The 18120-nt window shown below is 41.3% G+C and overlaps 1 protein-coding gene across 13 annotated transcripts in view; it reads right to left on the bottom strand.

The window, feature by feature from the left end:
• RABGAP1L (RAB GTPase activating protein 1 like) overlaps nt 1–18120 on the bottom strand; it is an 819337-nt gene that overhangs the window by 90363 nt on the left and 710854 nt on the right. The gene's annotated exons all lie outside the window — the stretch shown is intronic.

Below are 18120 nucleotides of genomic sequence, written 5' to 3'. Positions count from 1 at the left end.
TAAGCATGTAGAGGTCAGGTGCAGTGGCTCACACCTGTAATCCTAGCCCTTTGGGAGCCCAAGGTGGGCAGGTCACTTGAGGTCAGGAGTTCGAGATCAGCCTGGCCCATGTGGTAAAACCCCGTCTCTACTAAAAATACAAAAATTAGCCAGGTGTGGTGGCATGCATTTGTAATCTCAGCTACTTGGGAGGCTAAAGGGGGAGAATTGCTTGAACCTGGGAGGCGGAGGCTGCAGTGATCTGAGATTGTGCCATTGTACTCTAACCTGGGCGACAGAGTGGGGCTTTGTCTCAAAAAAAAAAAAAAAAAAGAACGAAAGAAATAAGCACATAGTAAACTATGCTGGATACCCCTACTTACACCCAAGGGTACTATCTGTGCCATCTATAATAAAGAGACAAAAGCTTTCACACAGTGCTATACAATAATTAAACTCTGATTACTGGTGCTGCTTAATGAGGAGTATATCACATGATGATGGAATAAAAGCAATCAGAAGCTGATACTATTAAAATGGCACATATTTCAATAATTTTCAAGGTTTAAAAAGTCTAAAAACATATGACTACATATATCTGGATTAAATTTTACTGTTAAAAGAATCCCTTTCTGACAATCTAGAAGAGACCAGAATTCAGTTATTTTCAACAAATTAGCCTCATCTAAGATTGACACACATTTTCCATATGAAATAAACTTATCAGATTAGACACAGCTGACACTCTATCAGATTCAATTTGTGCCCTATTAATATGCACTTGGTTATACTTTGCTTTTTAAGTCATCAGACATTTCTAGATATGCTTATGTTCTTTTCTGAGAATGTTGAAACTTCCTCAAATTGGCTGAGTGCAGTGGTTCATCAGGCCTGCAATCCCAGCAGGTTGGGAGGCCAAGATGAGAAGATCACATGAGGCCAGGAGTTCAAGAACAGCCTGAGCAACAAAGCGAGGCCCCATTTCTACATGCCGGGCACGGTGGCATGCACCGGTAGTCTCAGTTACTCAGGGGGCTGAGGCAGGAGGATTGCTTCAGCCAAGAGTTCAAGGCTACAGTGTGATATGTTAGCACCACCACTGTACTCCAGCCTGAGTGACAGAGAGAGACCCTGTGTCCAAAAATAAATAAATAAATAAAAGAAGGAAAAGAAACATAATGAAATCAAAGACTATGTATTTGTTTTTTTCTGATATTTCTTGTGATAAGGCATGATACATCCTAGCCACTTATAGACAGTTCCAGCTTATCCAATGATGAAACAAGTATCTAACTCTTTAGGCATATCTTTGAGTTACTTTAACAGGGCAATAGATGTGAGCTGATCTGTCCAGATTCTCTTGCTTGGTTCCTATTGTGTGACAAATTTGAGAGGCTACTGGCAGAAAAAAGTAGTAAAATCTACAGAACAGAACACAGTCATCTGTTTCATTTGGATATGGAACATATCCAAAACTCTGAGAGGAGTTTAAAAATCACTGTTTTCACAGTCATCTTTAATCTACGCCATCAAGGCAAGCATAGTGCAACTCTGGAAGCAGTAAGCACCTCCTACTGCTCAGCCATGTGTCTCTATGTTCAGCAGCTTAGAAGAATCACAGGATCAGCAAGCAAGCTTTAACTTCTATAACAATAATAATTACATTTCATATACGAGTATTTGAATGGGGTATATTTAACACCTTGAAATTTAATAAGATGGTGTCATTACTAACTAGATAATAGGATCACAAAATTTATCTCGTCTTCTAAGCACATTCTCAGATTTTATAAGTTTTAGTGAAAAATCCCAAAATAGCCTTTATAGGTGAATGCGACCCTATTTCATAGAAAGATAAAGCTTTGAAAATGTAACAAAGTTATTCAACTCACACAAATTTGCATTAAATTGAGCTATTATTTCCGTAAGTGTCAACAAAGCCATTGGCACTCAGTATTACATAAAGGTTTGCTTTCTTTAAAAAAAACCAAAAATAGACTTCAAGAAAGTTTGAAACTTTTTAACAAAAACACTTTCTTGAAAGTGAAAAGACAACTTGCAAAATGGAAGAAAATACCTGTGTCATATAGCTGATAAGGATTTGCTGTCCACAATATATAAAACAGCTTACTTGACAAAAATAAAAAAAAAAATTAAAAAATAGGTAAAAAATCTGAATAGACATTTCTCCAAAGAAGATGTACAAATGGCTAATAAGCACAAGAAAAGGTACTCAACATAATTAGTCATTAAGGAAATGCAATCAGAATCACAGTGAGATACCACTTCACACAAAGTAGGATGGCTAGAATCAAAAAATGGAAAATAACATATGTTAGGGAAGAGTGGAGAAATTAGAATCTTCTATATTTCTGGTGAAAATGTAAAATGGTTGAGCTGCCGTGAAAACAGTTTGGTGGTTCCTTTTTTTTTTTTGAGACGGAGTCTCGCTCTGTCACCCAGGCTGGAGTGCAGTGGCCGGATCTCAGCTCACTGCAAACTCCATCTCCCAGGTTTACGCCATTCTCCTGCCTCAGCCTCCCGAGTAGCTGGGACTACAGGTGCCTGCCACCTTGCCCAGCTAATTTTTTGTATTTTTTAGTAGAGACGGGGTTTCACCGGGTTAGCCAGGATGGTCTCGATCTCCTGACCTCGTGATCCGCCCGTCTCGGCCTCCCAAAGTGCTGGGATTACAGGCTTGAGCCACTGCACCCGGCCTGGTGGTTCCTTAATAGTTAAATATAGAATTATGATTTAAGCAAGCAATTCCACTCCTGGGTATATACCCCAAATAACTGAAAACAGGGGCTCAAACAGATACTTGTACAGATCATCTGTGACTTACAATTACGATTTTTGTATGTTGATTTTGTATCCTGCAACTTTACTGAATTTGTTTATCAGTTCTATCAGTTTTGTGGTGGTGTCTTTAGGTTTTTCTATGTGTAAGATCATGTCATCTGCAAACAAGGCTAATTTGACTTCTTCCTTTCCAATCTGGACGTCCTTTCTTTCTTTCTTTTGCCTAATTGCTGTGGCCAGCACTTCCACTGTTATGCTGGAAAAAAGTGGTATAAGTGGGCATCCTTGTCTTGTTCTGGCCCTAGGAGGAAAGGCTTCAACTTTTCCCCAGTCAGTACAATGTTAGCTGTGGGTTTGTCATTTACAGTCTTTATTATTGAGGTATAATAATTCCATTATTATTGAGGTATATAATCATTCCTTCTACTTCCATTTTGATGAGGAGTTTTATCACAAAGAGATGCTGAATTTTACTAAATGCTTTTTTGGCATCTATTGAAATAATCAAATGGCTCTTGTTATTGGTTCTGTCCATGTGATGTACCATGCTTATTTATTTGCATATATTGAACCCTCCTTGCATCTCCATCTCCTTGATGGGAGACTTTAAACTACAGCTTTGATCTCACTAGTTGTTATTGGTTTTTTGAAGTTTTCTATTTCTTATGGTTCAGTCTTGGTAGGTTGTATGTATCCAGGAATTCCTCCCTTTCTAGGTTTTCCAGGTGGTTCATAACAGTCTCTAATGATGCTTTGTATTTCTCAGGTTTCAGTTGCTATATTTCCTTTCTTGTTTCTGATTTTATTTACTTGGGTCTTCTCTTTTTCTCAGTCTAGCTAAAGTTTTGATTTTCTTTCCAAAAAAACCACTTTCATTTTATTGATCTTTTCTATTGTTCTTTTAGTTTTAATTTATTTTATCCCAGTTTCATTTGTTTCCAAAAATTTTTAGGATGGGCACAGTGACTCATGCCCATAATCCTAGCATTTTGGGAAGCCAAGGTGAGAGGATAGCTTGAGCTCAAGAGTTCAAGACCAGCCTGAGCAACACAGTGATACTTCATTTCCACAAATATTTTAAAAAATCACTCAGGTATATGGTGGCACACACCTATAGTCCCAGCGACTTGGGAGGCTGAAGTGGAAGGATCACTTGAGCCCAGGAGGTAGAGCTTGCAGTGAGCTGAGATCATGACACATGACCCAAGATCACGCCACTGCACTCTAGTCTGGGTGACAGAGTAAGACCTTCTCTCAAAAAACAAAACAAAACAAAACAAAATCTTTTTTTTTAATTTTCTTTTTAGTCCTTTTATTATTATTTTTTTTTTGAGATGGAGTCTCACTCTGTCGCCCAGGCTGGAGTGCAGTGGCGTGATCTTGGGTCACTGCAACTTCCTTCTGCCTCCTGGATTCAAGCGATTCTCCTGCTTAGCCTCCCAATTAGCTGGGACTACAGGCATGTGCCACCACACCTGATTTTTTTTGTTTGTTTGTATTTTTAGTAGAGATAGGGTTTCATCATATTAGCTAGGATGGTCTTGATCTCCTGACCTCATGATCTGCCCACCTTGGCCTCCCAAAGTGCTGGGATTACAAGTGTGAGCCACCGTGCCCGGCCCCTTTTTAGTACTTTCATTGACCCACTGGTTGTTCAAGAATACATTGTGGCCGAGCGTAGTGGCTCACGTCTGTAATCCCAGCACTTGGGGAGGCAGAGGTGGGTGGATCACCTGAGGTTCACGAGTTTGAGACCAGCATGACCAACATGGTGAAACCGCACCTCTACAAAAAATACAAAAATTAGCCGGGTGTAGTCGTGGGTGCCTGTAATCCCAGCTACTCAGGAGGCTGAGGCAGGAGAATTGCTTGAACCTAGGAGGCAGAGGCTGCAGTGAGCTGAGATCGCACCATTGTACTCCAGCCTGGGCAATAAAGTGAGACTCTGTCTCAAAAAAAAAAAAAGAATACGTTGTTTAATGTATTTATTTAATGTATTTGTGTCTTTTTGATGTTCCTCTTGTTACAGATTTCTAAGTTTTATTCCATTGTGGTTGGAAAAGATACTTGATATGATTTCTTTATTAAAAAAATATGTTCAGACTCATTTTGTGGTCTAAGACATGGTCTATTCTGGGGAATATTCCATGTGCTGATGAAAAGAATGTGTATTCTGCAGCAGTTGGGTGAAATGTTCTGTAAATGTCAGATAGGTCTGTTAGATTTAGTGTGTAGTTTAACTCTACTGTTCCTTTGCTAATTTTCTGTCTGGATCATCTGTTACTGAGAGTTGGGCTTAAAATCCCCTACTATTACTGTATTGCAGTTTGCCTCTCCCTTTAGATTTAACATCTGCTTTATATACTTGGGAACTCTGGTGCTGAGTGCAAAAATAAATAATTGTTAGGCCGGGCACGGTGGCTCAGGCCTGTAATCCCAGCACTTTGGGAGGCCGAGACGGGTGGATCACAAGGTCAGGAGATCAAGACCATCCTGGCTAACACAGTGAAACCCCGTCTCTCCTAAAAAATACAAAAATCTAGCCAGGCGAGGTGGCGGGTGCCTATAGTCCCAGCTACTTGGGAGGCTGAGGCAGGAGAATGGTGTAAACCCGGGAGGCAGAGCTTGCAGTGAGCTGAGATCCGGCCACTGCACTCCCGCCCAGGCAACAGAGCGAGACTCCGTCTCAAAAAAAAAAAAAAGAATAGAAAAATAAATAATTGCTATATCCTCTTGCTGAACTGATCCCTTTATCATTATATCGTGACATTGTCTCTTTTTACATCCTTTGATTAGTGTACTATTTTATCTGATATAACTGTAGCTATTCCTGCTCATTTTGGTTTCCAGTTGCATAGAATATATTTTTCCAACCCCTTCACATTCAGTCTATGTGTGCCTTGATAGGTGAAATGGGTTTCTTGAAGGCAGCATATAGCTGGGTCTTGTTTCTTTATCCATTCAGCCACTGTATGGCTTTTAATTGGAGAACTGAGACCATTTATACTCAGTGTTATTATTGATAAGTAAGGATTTACTAATGCCACTTGTTGCCTGTTTTGTGGTTGTTTTGAGAGTCCTTTCTTTCTTCCTACCTAATAGGTAGTAAATTTGTTGCTTTTATTTCTAGTGAATCTATCATAGGTTTTTTGCATTGTGCTTATCATGAGAAAAAAAACATCTTATAGATATAACAAATTATTTTAAAAAGATGACAATGTAGGGGCCAGTTGTTATGGCTCACGTCTGTAATCCCAGCACTTTGGGAGGCTGAGGTGGGTGGATCACTTGAGTCCAGGAGTTTGTGACCAACCTGGGCAACATGGCAAAACCATGTCTCTACAAAAAAATACAAAAAAAATGAGCCAGGCGTGGTGGCACACACCTGTAGTCCCAGCTACTTGGGAGGCTTGAGGTGGGAGGATAACCTGAGCCCAGAAGGTCAAGACTGCAGTGAACCATAATCATGCCACTGCAGTCCAGTCTGGGTGACAGATGAGACCCAATCTTAAAAAATAAAATAGACAACTTATCTTGGATCACAAATAAAAGAACAGAACCAGGCAAAGTAAAACAACATGACAAAATGCTACTCTGCCTCTCCCTTTTGACTTTCAGTTGCCTCATTTTATATATTTTTCATTATCTATCTCTTAACAGACTGCTGTAGCTATTGTTACATTACAGTAACAGAGTATTTTTGGTTTATCTGTATACTTAATTTTACAAGTGGGTTTTGTATCTTGAAACCTTTTTTTTTTTTTTTTTTTTAAGCCATTAGTGCTTTCTTCTTTCAAATGGGAGAGCTCCCTTTATTTCTTGTAAGACAAGCCTGGTGGTGGTGAATGACTCAGTTTTTACTTGTCTGGGAAAGATTTTACATCTCCTTCATATGTGAAGGATAATTTTGCTGTGTACAGCATTCTTGAATGTAAGTTTTTTTTCTTTGAGCACTTTGAAAATATCATTTCATCCCCTCATGACCTGTGTGTTTTCCATTGAGAAGTCTATTGCCAGCCAAACTGGAGATCCTTTATATGTTATTTACTTCTTTTCTCTTGCTGCTTTTCGAATCCTCTCCTAATCTTTGATCTTTGAGAGTTTACTGTATCCCTTGGGATATCTTATTTGGGTTGAATCTGTTTAGTGATCTCAGGCTTTCTTGTACTTGGAAAGTTTTCTATTATTATTATTATATTAATTTTTATTTTTTGAGATGGAATCTCACTCTGTCACCTAGGCTGGAGTGCAGTGGCACCATCTCAGCTCACTGCAACCTCTGCCTCCTAGATTCCAGCAATTCTCTTGCCTCACCCTCCCCAATAGTTTGGATTATAGGCATCTGCCACCACACCAGCTAATTTTTGTATTTTTAGTAGAGATGGGGTTTCGCCTTGTTGGTCAGGCTAGTCTCGAACTCCTGACTTCATGTGACCCACCTGCCTTGATCTCCCAAAGTGCTGGGATTACAGGCATGAGCCATTGCACCCAGTCTATTATTATTTTTTGAATAAGCTTTCTAGGCTAGGCATGGTGGCACACACCTATAATCCCAGCACTTTGGGAGGCTGAATTGGGCAGATCACTTGAGGTCAGGAGTTCGAGACAGCCTGGCTAACATGGTGAAACCCTATCTCTACCAAAACATAAAAAAATTAGCCAGGAAAGTTGGCACACACCTTTGGTCCTAGCTACTCAGGAGGGTGAGGTGGGAGAATGGCTCATATCTGGGAGGCAGAGGTTGCAGTGAGTGGAGATGGTGCCACTGCACTCCGGCCTGGGTGACAGAGTGAGATCCTGTCTCAAAGGAAATGAATAAGCTTTCTACTTCTTTCTTATTCTTGCTCAGCTCCCTCTTGAACACTAGTAATTCTAAGATTTGGTCTTTTGAGGCAATTTTCTATATATTATAGGCCATCTTTATTCCTTTTCATTCTTTTTCTTTATTCTCCTCCATGTATTTTTCTTTTCTTTTCTTTTTTTTTTTAGACAGAGTCTCACTCTGTTACCCAGGCTGGATTACAGTGGCGCGACCTCAGCTCACTGCAACCTCTGCCTTGTGGGGTCAAGTGATTCTCCTGCCTCAGCCTCCTGAGTAGCTGGGATTTCAGGCACCTGACACCGTGTCCAGCTAATTTTGGTATTTTTAGTAGAGATGAGGTTTCACCATGTTGGCCACGCTGGTCTCGAACTCCTGACCTCAAGTGATCCATCTGCCTCGGCCTCCTAAAATGCTAGGATTACAGGCATGAGCCACCACACCCAGCCTCCTCTGTGTATTTTCATATAGTCTTCAAACTCACTGATTTTTTTTCCCTCTGTTTAGTCCTTTCTACTGTTGAGAGCCTTTAATGAAGTCTCCTGCTCAGGAAATGTATTCTTTAGTTCCAAGATTTCCATTTTATTTTTTATTATTTCAATCTTTGCTAAACTTCTCTGATAAATTTCTGAATTGCTTTTCTGTGTTATGATGGTGATCACTGAGTTTCCTTAAAACTGCCATTTTTAATGCTAGGCCGCAGATCTTACACATCATCACTTAAGGCCAGTGACAGAATTTTTGCTCTGTCTCTTTGGAAAGGTCATGGTTTTTGCACCGAAGGATTAGTTATTTATTCTAGTATTTGCATTGAAGGATTAGTTATTTATTTCAGTATTTTCTGTCTGGCTTGTTTTGGTTTTCATTAGATATAGTTCCTTAGCAAATCTTTACTACTAGGTCACTTCCTCCTTTTTGGCTCTCGTGGCACCTTAAAGCCCGGGTTCACCTTGGCTCTAGTGCATGATTGGAGTGCTGCCTGTCCCAAACTAGGGAGTTCCCAAAGAGATTATCCCAGCGGTGTGAGAAGGCTGGCTAGAGGTTCCTGTTCAAGGAATCTGTGAAATATACCTCTCTCTTCTCATGCCTGTCATCCCAGCACGTTGAGAGGCTGAGGTGGGAGGATCCCATGTGCCCAGGAGTTTGAGAACAGCCTTGGCAACATGGTGAGACCCCATCTCTACAAATAAATTTTAAAAATTAGCTGGGCATGGTGGCACCCACCAATACTCAGGAGGCTGAGGTAGGAGGATTGCTTGAACCCAGGGGGTTGAGGCTGCAGTGAGCTGTGTTCACGCCACTGCATTCCAGCCTGGGTGACAGAGAAAGACCCCCCTCCCCCACCAAAAAAAGAAAAGAAAAGAAAAGAAAAGAAAGAAATGTACCTCCTATAGAATAGTGCTACTGAATAGCCACTTTTATGTGGCATCTCCTTTGGCCTAGTTACAAAGCAGAGTTTTCAGAGCTAGGGATGACAGTCCCATTTCTCCCCTTTGTCTGCCCGTCCTTGGGGGAATATTTCTCCCTTTAGGCAGTCATGATGCTTCCTGTGGGTTAAGGCAGGAACAGGTCTCCTGCCAGGTAACCCAGTATGGTGGAAAAAGATGGTTGATCACCTCAATCTCTCTTTGTTTTAGAGACATGGTCTTGTTCAGTCACCTAGGCTGGAGTGCAGTGGTACAACCATAGCTCACTGGAACCTTGAACTCCCAGGCTCAAGTGATCTTCTCACCTTAACCACCAAAGCACAGGGATTACAGGCATGAGCCACTACATCTGGCCTCAATCTCACTTTTTCTAGTGTAGAAACCATAAGTTAGGGAAAGATTTTCCTCAAGCTTATTGCCAGGCAGAACGGACGAGAGAGTAGCATCGTGGATATGGAAGCTCAGTTCTCCTACTGACTGCTCAGAGTTGTTGCTAGCAAAAATCTTGGCGCTATGTATTTGTTTTTGGTTTTCTGTCTGGGTAGGGGAGAGTGAAGGCAGCTTGCTTCCATTGCACCATTTTAAAATCAGAAATCTCCCTCGGAATTTTTTTTTTTTTTTTTTTTTTTTGAGACATAGTTTTGCTCTTGTTGCCCAGGCTGGAGTGCAATGGCGCAATCTCAGCTCACCAAAACCTCCACCTCCCGGGTTCACGCAATTCTCCTGCCTCAGCCTCCCAAGTAGCTGGGATTACAGGCATGCACCACCATGTCCAGCTAATTTTGTATTTTTAGTAGAGATGGTGTTTCTCCATGTTGGTCAGAGGTCTCGAACTCCCGACCTCAGGTGATCCACCCACCTCAGCCTCCCAAAGTGCTGGGATTACAGGCATTAGCTACCACACCTGGCCAGGAAATTTTTTTATCCACTTCTTATCCACCTATATCCAGTGCTATATGGCTTTATATGGTTTTATATTCAAACCCTAATGCTATACTGCTTTATATTCTAATTCCAACTCATTTGCTCAGAATTCTCTTTCCCCATCCCCCACATGAACAGTGTATTTTCCCATATGCAGTGTCATACATTACAAAGTCCATTGTCAAATACCCAGATAGAACAGCAGAATATGTGGAAGGTCTGTGATAAAGAAAAATGCATTATCTGTATTAAAAGAAGTTTCTCTTTATATTATACTCAGACACACATTCTACTCACAATCTGAAGACAAAAGCTCATGTATTTCACCAGATGCACATTTCATAAACCCAGAGTTTTAATGGGACAACTCCAACTACAGAATGATCTGTATTTCCATGGCATATCTGGGCCTTGAAGCTTTAGGCACCCAGGTGAAGGCAAATGCCTTTGGAAGGATATTTACACTTATGGTACTTGTGTGTCTTGGAATTCTAGGAAGTTTCCCAAACTCTCCAGGAAACAAGAATTGTTCTGTTGCCTCTATAACTCTAATATACAGGAGAATTTTAGAAGATGCATACAACGGAAAAAAATTTACAGCTGCTGGAATCAGAGACTGGAATTTGGAATATAAATCCTAGCTTTGTCACCGAGTCCTGATGTCTTAGCCAGTTTCCTTAACTTCCCATAACCTTAGTTTCCTCACCTTTAAATTAGTTTCAGGAGGCCGGGCGCAGTGGCTCAGGCCTGTAATCCCAGCACTTTGGGAGGCCGAGGCAGGCGGATCACGAGGTCAGGAGATCGAGACCCTCCCGGCTAATACGGTGAAACCTTGTCTCTACTAAAAATACAAAATATTAGCTGGGCATGGTGGCGGGCGCCTATAGGCCCAGCTACTCAGGAGGCTGATGCAGAAGAATGGCGTGAACCCAGGAGGCGGAGCTTGCAGTGAGCTGAGATTGCGCCACTGCACTCCAGCCTGGGTGACAGAGCAAGACTCCGTCTCAAAAAAAAAACAAACCACAAATTAGTTTCAGAGATCAATCCAAGATGGCCGATTAGATGCAGCTCTGGTCCATTATACTCATGGAGAGGAATGAAAAGGGATGCATGAATTCAGCACTGAAATATCCAGGTGGTTACACTGGGACTAACTAGGCAAACAACCTGATCCAGAGAGAACAAAGAAAAGCAGGGTTGGGCAGGCAGGGCAGCAACGGCCCACCCAGAAGTGGCATGGAGCCAAAAGAACCTCTACCCCCAGCCAGGGGAAACAGTGATTGTGCAACCTCACCTAGGAAACCACACTTCTCCCACAGATCTTTATAACTCACCGATCAGGAGTCCCCTCATGAGACTATGCCACCAGGGCCTTGGGTTTGATACACAGAGCTGTGTGGAGTCACGGCACAGCAGCCACTCAGGTACATGCAGAGACCCAAGAATTTTAAACACTCCAGCCCCAGGATTCCCAGACAGGTGAAAAATCCATCTGTATATATCCCTAGGAAGGGAGCTGAATCCAGGGAGTCAAGCAGCGACATTCTGTGGGCCCCACTTCCACAGCACCTCACAAATTAAGACCGACTGGCCTGGAATCCCAGTCAGCCAATGGCAGTGGGTTAGAGTCCATGAGAGACAGCTCTGAATTCCTGGAGGGAGGGGCAGCCACCATCTCTACAGTTCAGTCAAGTCAGTTGCTCTAGTCCGTTAGCTGTGGAGAATATAGGTGGTCCAAACAAGGAAGGGACCTCCTCCAACACAGCATACCTGCTCCACCAAAAAGCAGCCAGACTGCTTCTTTGGGTGGGTCCCTGATACTGTTCCTCCTGACTGGGTGACAATTCCCAATGTGGGTCTTCAGACACCTCCTACAGGTATGTGTGGGCTGGCAAAAGGTCAGTTTCCCCTAGGATGGAGCTTCCAGAGGAAGGAGCTGGCTGCCACCTTTACTTTTTTGCAGCCTACACTGGTGATACCTCCAGGTACAGGAAAAACTGAGGCAACTGGGGTCTGGATTGGACCCCAGCAAACCACAGCAGTCCAACGATAGAGTGGCCTGATTGTTAAAAGAAAAACAAACCGAAAACTACAACAAGATCAACAAAACACCACAAAAACCTCACTCAAAGGTCAGCAACCTCAAAGATCAAAGGTAGATAAGATGAGAAAGAATCAATGCAAAAATCCTAAAACCTCAAAAAGCCAGAGTGTCTGTTCTCTTCCAAATGACTGTTAACACTTCTCCAGCAAGAACACAGAACTAGTCTGAGGCTTAGATGGCTGAAATGACAGAATTAGGCTTCAAAAGGTGGGTAGTAATGAACTTCACTAAGCTAAAGGAGCATGTTGTAACCTGATATGGTTTGGCTGTGTCCCTACCCAAATCTCATCTTGAATTATAGTTCCCATAATCCCCAGGTGTCATGGGAGGGATCAGGTGGAGATAACTGAATCTTGGGGGCAGTTTCCCTCATCCTGTTGTCATGATAGACAGTTCTCATGATATCTGATGGTTTTATAAGGGGGGCTTCCCCCTTTACTGGGCACTCATTCTCTCCCCTACCATCATGTGAAGAAGAACGTGTCTGCTTCCCCTTCTGCCATGATTGTAAGTTTCCTGAGGCCTCCCCAGCCATTCTGAACTGTGAGTCCATTAAACTTCTTTCCTTTATCAATTATCCAGTCTCGAGTATGTCTTTATTAGCAGTGTGAGAACGAATTAATACATAACCCAATGCAACAAAGCTAAGAATCATGATAAAACAATACAGGAGCTGATAGCCAGAATAGCCAGGTTAGAGAGGAACATAACTAACTAACGGAGCTGTAAAACACAACACGAGAACTTCACAACGTAATCACAAGTATCAATAGCAGAATAGACCAAGGGGAGGAAAGAATTGAAGAGCTTAAAGACTATCTTTCGGAAATAAGACAGGCAAATAAGAATAGAGAAAAAAGAATAAAAAGGAATGAACAAAACTTCCAAGAAATATGGGATTATGTAAAGAGAACAAACCTATGACTGACTGGGGTACCTGAAAGAGATGGAGAGAAAATAACCAAATTGGAAAACATACTTCAGGATATCACCCAGGAGAACTTTGCCAACCTAGCAAGACAGGTCAACATTCAAATTCAGGCTGGCCACAGTGGCTTACACCCGTAACACCAGCACTTTGGGAGGCCAAGACAGGTGGATCACTTGAGGCCAGGAGTACAAGACTAGCCTGGCCAACATGGTGAAACCTTGTCTCTACTAAAAATAGAAAAATTAGCCAGGTGTAGTGGCTCACACCTGTAATCCCAGCTACTCAGGAGGCTGAGGCAGGAAAATAGGGCCTGGAGGCAGGGAACATAGGCCAATCCACACTGATTTCCTACAACTAAATCAAGTGAAAGCACTTGAGCAATGACAGGAATGTGAATGGCTTTGTAACTTCACTTCATCCTCTCCACACATTTACACTTTGTAACTTCACATCCATCCTCTCCATTTACATAGACCACACACACCAAGTAACATCCTCTCCATTTACACTTCGTAGCTTCACATCCATCCTTTCCATTTACCTAGACCACACACACCAAGTAACATCCTCTCCATTTACACTCCGTAGCTTCACATCCATCCTTTCCATTTACCTAGATCACACACACCAAGTAACATCGTCTCCATTCAAAATAGGGCGCAGTCTGAGTAAATGACTCTGTGACTCTGTTCTCTTCATTTACATAGAATATACACCAAGTAACCAATGAGAAACCTCTGGAGTATTGAAACTCCAGAAAATTCTGTAAGCGGGGCTCTTATGCTCAGGCCCACTCCCACACTGTGGAGTGTATTTTTGTTCTCAGTAAATCCATGCTTTCGCTTTCCTCATGTTGTGTGTGCATTTTGTCTAATTCTTTGTATGAAATGCCAAAACCTGAACAGCTTCTACTGGCAACCTTCGATTACATGTAGTAATTTGCTGGAATACGTATGGGCATTCAGAGGAATTCACTAATTTTCTGGTGGACAGTTCTAATTGCTAGTTTTGTTTTTCCAAAATTGAGTTAAAATCCGTATCTCTAGTAGCTTCTACTCAGCAACCACAATTCTGTCTTCTATTCCAACTTCTGCACTATAGTCCTTCAGGAATCTGAAGATTATTCTACCCCCCAAAACATTCCCCTCTCCCAGTAAGTGCTCTCTGCTCTCATGAGATTTGCTTTACCAGCCTGACTTCCATTCTAGCTATATCCCAAGGGTTTCAGTATCATGACATCCATGATTATGACTGTTTTCTTGTTCATTTCCTATGCTTAAACATTTTTTCCATATTACCTTTAATAATTACAAAATGAATTTTATTTCAAAAAAACATACAAAGGAGTCATTAGAATACCTTCTCCAAAATACTGACTAAAATATGCCTCATTACAAAATTGATATTGAAATCTGAAAGGAAAAGGAAAAGAATAGAGAGCAGGATGGATGAGGACACTCTGTTACTTCTTTCTAGACATGATACTCTCAGGGTGCATAAACTCACATTAGGGATCTTTGATCTGAAAGGGCTAATCCAAGTCCCCTACCCTAAAAATGAGAAAATTTAGAACTGGGAAGATCAAATGAATTGCCCAAGTTTAAATAACTGGCCTAATGTTTTTGATAGAGCCACGAAATTAATGAAGGCCCTGCTAAAAATCTTTTGAACAGTTTTCCACTGCCCTTTGCATAAAACCCAATTCCTTATCATAAATAGCAGGGTTCTTCGTAATTTAGTTCCTAACGTCTTCTCCAGCCTAATTTCAAGCCCCTCCTGAGCTCTTGTACTCTATGATCCATTTATTTAATTTCTTTAAGAGTTTTTTGTGTGTGTGTTTGGTATTTTTTGTTTGTTTGTTTTCTCCCCAAAGTCTCTGCAGTTTAAGTTCTTTGATGCACATTTCTGAGGCTGAATGTATTTCTCTTCTTCCTAGAACACTCTTCCCCATAGCTTCATTCTCTTCAGCTGATTAAATCCTACTCATTCTTCACTTCTTCTCTGACCCCTAACTTGGATTAGTTCTTGCTATATGTTCCCCAAGAACCTAGGGCTTCAAATTTAGATGAGATCAGAGGATGTTCCCAGAGGATTCAGCACTCCCTCTCTTTACAAAACTCATACCCTTTTTTTGAGTACGTGTTTAATATCGATCTTGCCTGCTAGACTGTAAGTGCTGTGAAGGCAGGAATGGCATTTGCTTTGTTCTTTTATTTAGTCTTAGCAGTAACACATTACTAGGCACAAAGTAAATAATAAATAGTCCATTTTAAAAAGGCTTAAATTGGCTCATAATTGCTAAAAATATTTATTAAGGCCGGGCGCGGTGGCTCACGCCTGTAATCCCAGCACTTTGGGAGGACGAGGCGGGCGGATCACAAGGTCAGGAGATCAAGACCACGGTGAAACCCCGTCTCTACTAAAAATACAAAAAATTAGCCGGGCGCGGTGGCGGGCGCCTGTAGTCCCAGCTACTAGGGAGGCTGAGGCAGGAGAATAGCGTGAACCCAGGAGGCGGAGCTTGCAGTGAGCCGAGATCGCGCCACTGCACTCCAGCCTGGTGGACAGAGTGAGACTCCATCTCAAAAAAATAATAATAATAAATAAAATATTTATTAAAAATTGTTAACATGCGATACTATACAGTCACTGTTTAATATCTTTGCAATAGACCAAGGCTCCCTTTCCATGTATAAAGCACAAAGCCCAACAGAGAACTGCTGTTATTCAGGCATGATTACTTTATTATCCAAACATCTAAAAGAAAGTAAATAAAAATCTGATAACAATATCAATCACTGTTAATCATTTACCTTCAAAATCCATGCTCCAATAATAAAAGAAACTCTAATTATAGATTTGATGTCTAAATTATCACCTTCCTAAGAAACTGCAAAAGTTTAGAAAAGTTCAGATTCTGATCATCAAAGGGATATATAATCAAAGGAATATTGTCTGGAACATCTAATGAGGGAGTACAAAGAACAAATGCCATGCATTTGGAATAATGATTAAGAGCACAGCCCTAGAGCCAAAAGCCTGTGCTCAAATCCTGACTTTACCATTTTCCAGCACTGTGACCTTGAACAAGTAACTTAATCTGTGCTTCAGATTTAACACCTGTAAGACAGGCCTGAAAAACTGTACTTACATCATCAAACTGTCTTTTTATTTTGTGTCTGTATTAGTGCTATTAAGATGAAACCTAGGCTATCATATCGCAAGATTTATGGACTGTGCCTTTTATGTTCTTCTTATGTCAGTTCTGTTTCATCTCAACTTGTTCATACACTAATTTTCTTTTCCTATTCCAAGTCTCCTCATTGAAGTCGGTGAGAACCAAGAAATGAAATTAATTATTTCCCTTTTTTTTTTTTTTTGAGATGGGGTCTCACTCTGTCATCCAGACTGGAGTCCAGTGATGTGATCTCAGCTCACTGCAACCTCTGCTTCCTGGGTTCAAGAGATTCTCCTGCCTCAGCCTCCCGAGTAGCTGGGATTACAGGTGCCTGCAACCAAACTGGCTAATTTTTACTAGAGATGGGGTTTCACTATGTTGGCCAGGCTGGTCTTAAACTTCTTACCTCAGGTGATCTGCCTGCCTCAGCCTCCCAAAGTGCTGGGATTACAGGTGTGAGCCACCATGCCAGGCCAATTCTTTCCCTTTGAAGAGTATCAAACACACTAACAGGCAAGTACATTTTAGCATTTATGGGAAAGTCTCTAAAAGTAGAGTAAGACTGAATCTGCAGAAGTAGATGTGCCATGGAGACATTTAGAGCAATGTGGTCAGTACAATGTCAGCAACACTGTTGCCACAGTCATCATGGCTTTTATCTTAGCATAGGTGGGCCCAGGCTCCTGAGGTCAGAAACAGGCTGAAATCTACTGGCTTGGCTTAAATAGATCAGAGGCAAGTGAACATTTCAGTATGAATTAATAACGATTTCATATAGTTTTTGTACATGTTTAATATATAAGCAACTACAACATAGATTAAAGAATTAGAGTAGGCTGAATGCCATTTCACCCTGGGTGGAATTATTACTTTTGTCTTACATTGTTTTTCTTTGTTTGTCCCTTCTAGATTATTTAGGGGAATTTAACAAGTGGCACTTAATAGTGGGATACTAATAGCACTTCAAATTTGTATAGCCTATACATATTTTAAACACTTTATTCTCAAGTTGAACGGTTTCCATTATTTTCTCTAAACAAACTTGAAAGAATGAATAATTTTCATTCACTTATTCCATTTACTTATTTGACCAATTTTAGTAGAATATCTACCATGTTTTGACCCGATAAAGGTTCAGCGGAAGTCCTTGTCTTTTGGCAGGTGTCTGTTAACAAACAACTTGGGGCCAGGCGCAGTGGTTCACGCCTGTAATCCCAGCACTCTAAGAGGCCGAGGTGGGCAGATCACTTGGGGTCAGGAGTTTGAGAACAGCGTGGCCAACATGGTGAGATCTTGTCTCTACTAAAAATACAAAAATTATCTGGGCATGGTGGTAAGCACCTGTAATCTCAGCTACTCAGGAGGCTGAGGCAAGAGAATGGCTTGAACCTGGGAGGCGGAGGTGGCAGTGAGTCTAGATCATGTCACTGCACTACAGCCTGGGCAACAGAGCAAGACTCTGTCTCAAAAACACACACACAAAACAAAACAAAACAAACAAAAACAACAAAAAACCCAACTTGATTCTGGTCTCAACAGTCCTCTCCTACACCACAAGTAGCGCTCCAAGCTCCATTTTGATCCACAACAGGAAATGTGAGCACACATTCTAACATAATAGGTGAAAGTCCTTCCTAAGAGAAAAATGAAATTTAGAGCTTCGCCAACTCAGTCATGCCCTCTTAGATAAAATATATTTATTTTCCAGCCTTCTCTTTCCTTTTTGCACCCTTCCCAACACCACAAAAGGAAGTCATTGAAAACATTTAATTCTTGTGTAACAATCTTGAGTGCTAAAGTTAAACCTTGTTTCTCAAATCTTTGGAGTTCAAGTCAATAACAAATTGGACTACACATTTACAGATGCCATTAACACTTTAAATGGAAGATATATTTCCTGCCTCTTTAGTAAGAAGGAAGTTGTGCAGCCTACACCCAAGCAATTTGTACCTTTCA

Source organism: Piliocolobus tephrosceles, chromosome 1, assembly GCF_002776525.5.
Source record: "Piliocolobus tephrosceles isolate RC106 chromosome 1, ASM277652v3, whole genome shotgun sequence".
Lineage (NCBI taxonomy): Eukaryota > Metazoa > Chordata > Mammalia > Primates > Cercopithecidae > Piliocolobus > Piliocolobus tephrosceles.
This window is presented reverse-complemented; position numbering and strand designations above follow the sequence as displayed.